The sequence below is a fragment of the Gopherus evgoodei genome, chromosome 6, assembly GCF_007399415.2.
Source record: "Gopherus evgoodei ecotype Sinaloan lineage chromosome 6, rGopEvg1_v1.p, whole genome shotgun sequence".
NCBI classification, from domain to species: domain Eukaryota; kingdom Metazoa; phylum Chordata; order Testudines; family Testudinidae; genus Gopherus; species Gopherus evgoodei.
This window is the reverse complement of record NC_044327.1, coordinates 39,319,353-39,327,827: the sequence shown is the minus strand read 5'-3', so window position 1 is coordinate 39,327,827 and position 8,475 is coordinate 39,319,353.

The window sequence follows — 8,475 nt, the reverse complement described above, 5'->3', positions numbered from 1 at the left end:
AACTTCACATCCCACTTGGAAAGTGGGGAAGTGGAACGCAAATTGTGTTTGTGTTTTTTAGCCCATGTAAGGCCGTAAGGACTGGCTCCCAGTAGGTGGGAACTGCTACACCATGGATCTTTTTTTATCCAAGCAATTTGAGCAATTGCCAGGGAATCTAAATCATGAAAGAAATTGCATGCAGGCTGCCAGGGAGTGTTGGGCATACAAAGGTGGTGGATATTGGGCCAAAAATGAGAGTTCTTTTGCATAAGAAGCAGCAGTATTCAGAAACAACTTGTGTGTGGCCAGCCACACTATACTACATGGACATATTTCCCAGCCTTGTAGAATGTTCTCTTCCCTAAGTTTAAGATTCTGTTTAAACAGAAGTTTAAATTTGCATTTAAAAAAAGCAAGAGGAGGTAGTATTATAAAGAGGGAAATGCTTTTAAAAGCCAAGAGTGCTTCGGAGACTGTGTTCTCATCCTCTGTAGGGAAGTGAGACTTGCTGATTGGATAGTAACTTCTGATGAGCTAGTCAGTGTGGCCATGACACCCTGGGGAAGGGAAAAAGTTGGGAGAGGCATGAAAAGTCTTTCATGCAAGGAGAGGTTGAAAGGATTAGGGGATGATAGCTATCACAATGCAAAATGACAAAGTGGTTTGGAGAAAGTAAAATAGGTGCTCCTTCATAACACAAGTCTGACAGTCCTAGGCAAAAGAATGGAAGGGCTCATATGGCATCCTTAAAGGGTAATATAATTACCATCAATCATCATGGATTTGTGGGAAATAGTTCTTGTAATCTCATACAAGTTAGAGGATTCACAGAAAAGCCAGGAGAATGACTAAAGGATTGGAAGATGTGTTCTCTCATGACTGAGCTTCTTGAGTCTATTTAGTTTAGCAATACGTTATGGAAGTGACAGGATCACTCTATAAGTACCTTCCTAGGGAACAGAAATTTGATGGTTATTTTCTGATAGTTTGAAGATAGTCCCATGGCTGGAAGTTAAAGCTAGACAGACATTTTAGACTGGAAATAAGGTGCAGAATTTTAACACTAAAGGGTAATTAACCATTGCAGCAACTTGCAAAGGACTGTGATGGATTCTCCATCACTCAAAAGTCTTAAACCAAGACTTGATGTTGAAGATGTGCCTACCTGAATCACACCTATTGAACTTGAAGCAGGAAACTCCTATGGCCTGTGCTGTGCAGGAGGAGAGACTAGGCTATCACTTCTGGTTTTAAAGTTGGATACTAGCCACACAGAATATGGGATTAGATGCTGTTCTGACCCATTTACCCAGCATAATGGGACCAGACAGAGGGTGAGAATCTTTCACTGAACTTCATATACATAGTGGACGAGTAACAGAAAATGAAGCTGTACCTACTATCAGTAACCTTAGGAAACAGTGTACCAAAAGGTCTGAAAATGTGTTTCAAGCCAGGGCGCTAATACTTATTTTTTGTTTCGTTAGAGCTCTTTCGTGTAATGGTTTTACAAATAAACTACAAACTGTAGGTTAAGAAAAATATTCAGCACACAGTGATATTTGAAGGCTGTGTGTTTGAAGAACCACCCAGCTAGTGATGTTGCAGGGCACTGGGCTGCTGAGTGGCAGAATTGGAAAACGGATTTGAAACTTTTGATGTACAGTCTAATGGGAAATGAGTAGATGGTATTTGAACCCTGGGTTATAGGTCAAATCACACTGTTGCCAGAGGACGTCCCTCCATTGATAGCACTGCCATCTGCTTTGGTGTGACACTGCCTTCCTTCCTGCTCGCTGACGGCAATGCAGGTATAGAGAAAACAAGGATATGAAAACTAGGGGGTTTTCATAGGTAATTTGGAATTAATTTCAGAATAGGGCTTTTTGAAATGGAAACAAGGAAGTTCATTGGGTATGAAATTCTCTTGGGAGAGTGATTTAAGTATGACAAAACATCCTTTCCGTAAGCAACAGTATTGCTGGAAAAAACTCATTCAGGATTTCCTCTCACCTTAGGCTAAAGGGCCAGACCATGAAGTTGTAGGAAAGTACGTCATGGAACTGGCAGTCTCCACAAGATCCGAGAATTAGTGGAAGGTTTCTGCTGTTGTGGTGACAGCCTGTCAATGCTGGGGACAAGCCCTTATGAGCAGATGGGTGATTAACAGGGCAAAACAGGAATACAAAAAACAAAAAAAAACCACAACAACTTGTTCTTTAGTTCTACTTCTTTCAATCATTTAACTGATTTATGGTTGGGAAGCTGCATTTGACTCTCACCTAGGCCATACTGTTTGACACACATTGTTACACTAAGGCCTTTTCTACACCATTGCTAACACAATGGTGGGGATCACTATTTAGACCGCTTTGGCAACCATTTTCCATGCCTTGTTGATTAGACTTGCCTAGAATGGAGGTTTATCAATATGGTGTTGAAAACAACTGTCACAGCCAACACTATCATACTTCAGTTCCCAAAATTGCTATCCACAGTATAAAAATTCCTTATGGTAGACATGATCTGAAAAGTTAGTCTCTTCCCTACTGCCTAGAGTGAAGTGTACCAGGGACAGATACATTTACATCAAAATGGTCATTTTAAAGTCTTGCAAAGTAAACCGAACTAATTGCCATCTAAGTCTAGACTTGCAGTATGAATTGAGCACATTGAAGCAAGAGTCTCTAAAAATTCATTCAGTTTTCCTAAATGTTAAGGAGTTTGATTCTTTGTAAAGAAATTGTTTAGTTGAAGGTAAGGAGGTGACTAGTTACCTGGAAAAGTCATGTCCAGGTATAACACGTCACTATGGGGCCGCAATGAATGTTTACTTTAGACGATGCAAAAAGAATGCAAAGACGGGGGAGAAATACACTTCAAGGTCTTGTGCGAGACCCTCTGAACTGACCATATTAGGGTTACAAAAGGAGGGAGAGTCCAGATTCTTCCCCCCAATGGCAGTTGTCTGGGTACCTACATGGAGATAATTTTGTGATAGCAGCTGTGCCTCACATTAATTTATACTCATGTCATGGATCTATAGGATCTGTGCCACACACTACATTTTAAGTAGTCCCTTGGAGGAACTCCTTCTGTGTAGCAGACCCCCCCAGGGTAGGCCATGTGGCCTCAATGGCTCCAAGACAGCCTCTTGGCACTGTTTCACACAGTGAGCTCTGTCCAGCGGGTCCTGCTGAGCGAGACTCCCAGTCAGAGACTTTTGCCCTCTTCAGGGGCCAGTGCATCTCACTAAGTATTTGCAGTGACAGCAGGCAGCCTTCTCAAGACAGACCAGGATTCGTTAGGCAACTGAAACATTGTCAGAAAATCCTTCGTTAGCATAGAGGAAAAAAGTTAATGCCAATCCAGTGTTCCACCCAGCCATGGAATCCCTTTTTGGTTCTGCCTCTCAGTTTCTGTCAATCCCAGGTCAGTGCTGCTAGTTTGCTACGGACACCAACTCTTATCCCAGTACTGATACCTTGGGTCCATTATTTCTGAGCTGGGACCTTTGCTTCTCTGGTGAGTGTGGGGGGAAATCTCCTTCCTCTTTGTTACTGCTACCTAGGTGTAAGTAAGTGTCTTGACAATTGACAGGTCAGTCTCAATCAGTCTTTTAGTGACCTATTCATTCCATCCCATCCTCCTGTTCTGCCATAGAGCAGCTTTAAAACTTTTGTACCCACTGGCTACCAATGCAAAGTCCAGAAGTAAATGGATGCACACATAGCAATCAAAAGCATCTCAGAAGATTCTCACTTCATCACAGCTTGCTACTCTTGTGAGGAGGAAATAGTATCCCAATTTTTCAGATGGGAAAATGGAGATACACCAAGTGAATTTCCCAAGTGATGAGTTAGGAATTTGCAGCTGATCCAGCTGAACCTCTTGTGAGGTCCAAGTCCAGGTGCATTTCTCATAAGACATGTTTCTTCCTATCAATTAGTATGAAAAATTGGAGTGCGATGGGGCTGCAGACAATTGAATTCCTGTAACCTGGTATTTGTACTGTAGGTTAGTTTTATCAATTTCTTGACTAGACAGAGCACTGTGAAGAGTGTCTCCCAAAATGATAGACCAGAAGTCTGGCATCCAGGGTGACTGTCCTTTACACAATTGGAATAATTTATGAAGACAGCAGTTGATTCACATCAATTAGTCTGTTGACCTTGAGTAACGAAAAATTAAACCTTATTCTTTTTGAAAATTCCCTTTCACATCAATTATGGATTCATACTTGTAGCCAGGGTAATTCTCTCCAACTGTGGAGGATAGCTGCCTAACTACCTTCAGAGCTGTAAGTGCAAATGCGCAATAGGCTTTGTTATCTCAGTGTTGAAGCATCATGCCAACCACACTAAATTCAGCTGTAATGGGATTCGAAATGAAATACCCTGAAGAGTCAGGTATCTGATTCCCTGTTAAAGGTTATAGATAGTGATAGTCCTACTTCCACTGAAATCAATGGCAAAGTTCTTATTGATAGCCCTGGGAAGAAGATCCAGAATCCAGTGCATGAAGAAAGGTCAGGATTGGAGGATGTCAGAACTTGGATCAAAGTATTCAAATACTTGGTGCTGAAGACTACACACCTAAATCTGTAGGCACCTAAATAAGTGTCCTGATTTTCAGCAGTGCTCTGCACCTGCAAATCCACTTACTTAGATAAGGATTTTGGTACCTAACTTTAGGCACTAAGGTAAGAAAACGGGGGCATAAATGACCTGCCTGCAGTCCAGAACAGAATAAAAACAAAAGGTCATCAAGTTCTGTGCTTTAGACACATGATTATTCATTATAACTAGAATACAGTAAAAACAGACTATTGTAAGCAGATCTCCACCTTGCTGATAGCACTAGCACAAACATATAATTACCTTCAACTGCACAGTGGGGCTGGAGTTTCTAGGTACTGTTGCAATATACATAATCATAATATATGCCCCAGTGTCCTTGACATAATCTGCCTGGAAACAAGCTAGCATCTATTGCGCCCTAGCAGATTTTACAAATGTTATAAGCAGGTTCCAGGAAATAAAAACAGCTGTTTTCAGAGAGGATCAACTAGGAAGTGATCCAATAGCTAGTGGTTCTTTTGCTGGATTCTAAGGGACAATGATCGGAAACTAACATTATTCCACTGAGTGAGAACCCTGCTCTTAAGCTAGATCCTCCAGGTGACAGTGTTCAGTGTTACTTCTAGGTCATCAGACTGGCTCAACAGGTTTATTTTTTTAAATTCCACCCATGCTGAACCATAGTTGTAGCATTATCAAACAAAATTCAGTTCTAAGAAAGTAATTGCTTTAACAGCCCCATAGAGTCATGTTATAATTGTACAACTGGGACTGCTTTGCACTTTGCCAAAGGTTATATTTAAAAGTATTTTACTATATTTACTCATCTTGGGGAGAGTTACAGGAGTTATTAATTGACTCTTCTATCACTGATGTAAAATCAAGAGATTCCAGCAAGATTTTTTCCTTAATCTGGTCTCTGGTGTTCAACGTCACTGATTAAAATTTAAAAAAAGAAGAGGAAGAAAAAAAAATTGTGGAGAACTACTACTTCTGTTATTTGTATTACAGTAATTGGTTGAGGTCCCAACCAAGATAAAGGTCCCATTGTGTTAGGCACTGTACAAACACATAGGGAGAAACAGTCACTGCCCCACGGAGTTTACTATTTACATAGACACAAATAATGTGAGAAGACTTGTAGCTTGCCCAGCGGTCAATCCACAGGTCAGCTGCAGAACAGGACCCTTCTGACTCCTAGTCCAATGCTTCATCTACTAGACTTCACTGCCTATGATTTTGTACTGCATTAACATTACTATGCCAATGTTCAGTATTAAACAAAAGGAAGACTGGCTGGGTTAGTTAAGGGAGGCCTCTTTTCCATTTTAAGGGGAATAGGAAATTGTTCCCCAACATACTAAGAAAAAAATGGTTCAGTTTAAAGCATTGTACATATTTATATTTGCTTAGAGTTTTGTGGCGTATTGGTGAGAGGCTGGTGCTCAGTATGAGAATTCTTTTACTGCGCTTACATGTTAAAAAAAAGTCAAAACAGTCTGCAAGACCTTGTTGGTTTTGCATTTATCTTCACTTACACCACTGACTTCCACAGAAATTAATTTAGGACACTAGGTGTCACTAAAATGAAGAGTTTGCAATAAAGATGGCTCTTAAGCAGGGGTCGGCAACCTTTCAGAAGTGGTGTGCTGAGTCTTCATTTATTCACTCTAATTTAAGGTTGTGTGTGCCAGTAATACATTTTAACCTTTTTAGAAGGTCTCTTTCTATAAGTCTAATATATAACTAAACTATTGTTGTATGTAAAGTAAATAAGGTTTTAGAAATGTTTAAAAAGCTTCATTTTAAATTAAATTAAAATGCAGAGCCCCCTGGACCAGTGGCCAGGACCCAGGCAGTGTGAGTGCCACTGAAAATCAGCTTGCGTGCCACCGTCGATACACGTGCCATAGGTTGCCTACCCTTGCTCTAGCATGACTAGTGATTTGGGGGGGGGGGGGTCAGTTGTTGGATTTCCAAACTGGAGACATCTTAAAGGAACCTGATTTTCATAGGGTGGACATTCAGCACTTTCTGAAGAGTCAGGCCCTTTAAAGGGGTCTCAGGTTAAGCACCTAAGAAAGTGGAGACATCCAACAATTAATTTAGAGAGACTTAACACATACTCTCATATCATAATTGTTGTGCTTTATATTGTTTTACAGCTTGAAAAGAGATTAAAAGCAAGCAAAAGTATCTCTTCAAAGCTAACTGGTTATATTTGATTTTGAAGTGACAAAATACTCAGATCTGTAGGACAACTCGTAACTGATACTCTGCTTTCCCTATACATATACAGCTTCACATGTCAGGAAAGCAGAATATTGGATTTTTTTTTAATGCATCTACAAATACCCTGCCCATGTTCTAGCCACTTATCTCCTAGATTAAAAGTAATCACAGCATGAACTTTATGTCCATGCTCTTCAGGCTCTAAGACAAATCCCAGGGTAAATTCAAGCAGGGTACAAAAGTCTACAGAGTTTATTGAGGAAGTTCCCCACCTCCTTGGTCAGGGTTATCCATACAGTCTCATTAGACCAGAACCAGGTAGCACAGAAAGCCCCAGTAGTCTTTTGAAACAAACAAACAAATACAATACTGCTATGACTGACCGACCGACCGACCGACCGACCTACCTTCCTTCCTTCTGACAGTCTCAGGAGCAGATCCTCAAGGAGCAAAGGATAGGAGACCTGCACTCAACCCCACCTGAGCTGCCCTTTTCCCTTTTTAACCACCTCTTCATCGCTTGGCAGTGAGTGCAGGTGTAACAGGGCAGGGCTGAGTGGGCCCATAGCAGCTCATTAACAGTTGTAGGCCCAAACAAAGGACTGACCGTGAATATACCCACTTCAGTCTATACCCTCAAGCACCTTTGTCACGTGCCCAGCTGGTAGCAAATTTTGGGCTCAGGCAAAGTGACTGTGGTGAGACGTAGTTTTGACTGGCATCCGATAGGGGATGGCCTTTATAACAAGTGATTTTTACTGTGCATGTGAGATCACTGGCAGGGGCGAGGTCACGCCAGCAGAGGCAGGGACAAGCTAGTCCCAGAAGTACCAGAATGTCCAGTATTCTGGAAATGTGTGAGAGGCTACCCTATCCAACAGTGAGGTAACAAACTTCCTACCACTCTGGGTAGCTGCAGCCTGTGACTCCCGTATCCTGGGCTTCTTTGTTTCTGGTCCCAGCAGGGAGGGTCACAGGGAAAACAAAAATGGCATCTACAGTGTACAGGAAGTGTGGCATCTTTGCACTACCTACATGATTTACTCTATAGCATCTTCCCTTGTTTAGATCCCTTTACTGAACTAAAACACTATTAAATTAAGCTAATCACCTATGACAAATATAATAACTAACTTAGCAGCCCTGCAAGTTTCTTTCACCCAACATAACATGTCTCCATCAGACTCCCAGGGCATTTCAGCAATCTTTTTAATATGCTGCATTGCAAACCCTCATCAGACAAGTCCTTGTCTGTAACAGATTGTTCAGTCTCATGGTCAAAAACAGTGTCTGTCTGTCATAATACTTTCACTTTTCAAAAGTAGTCACTGTATCCCAGGTGTTTTTTCTGCTTTGAGCCTATGACCAAAACGGAAGTCATAAAATCTTGTACATCCATACACCATACTTATTGTCTCCTTTTCAATTTGTGCATACAATTTCTCAAGTATCAGAAGAGTAGCCGTGTTAGTCTGGATCTGTAAAAGCAGCAAAATCCTGTGGCACCTTATAGACTAACAGACTAAGTCTGTTAGTCTATAAGGTGCCACAGGATTTTGCTGCTTATACAATTTCTCTGCAGCTATCATATCCCGAGATGCATGTGAGACTGGCAACCAATCAGTTCCCTGACACTGTGATAGTACTGCTCCCTGCTCTCCTTTCAAGGCAGCTGTAGAGA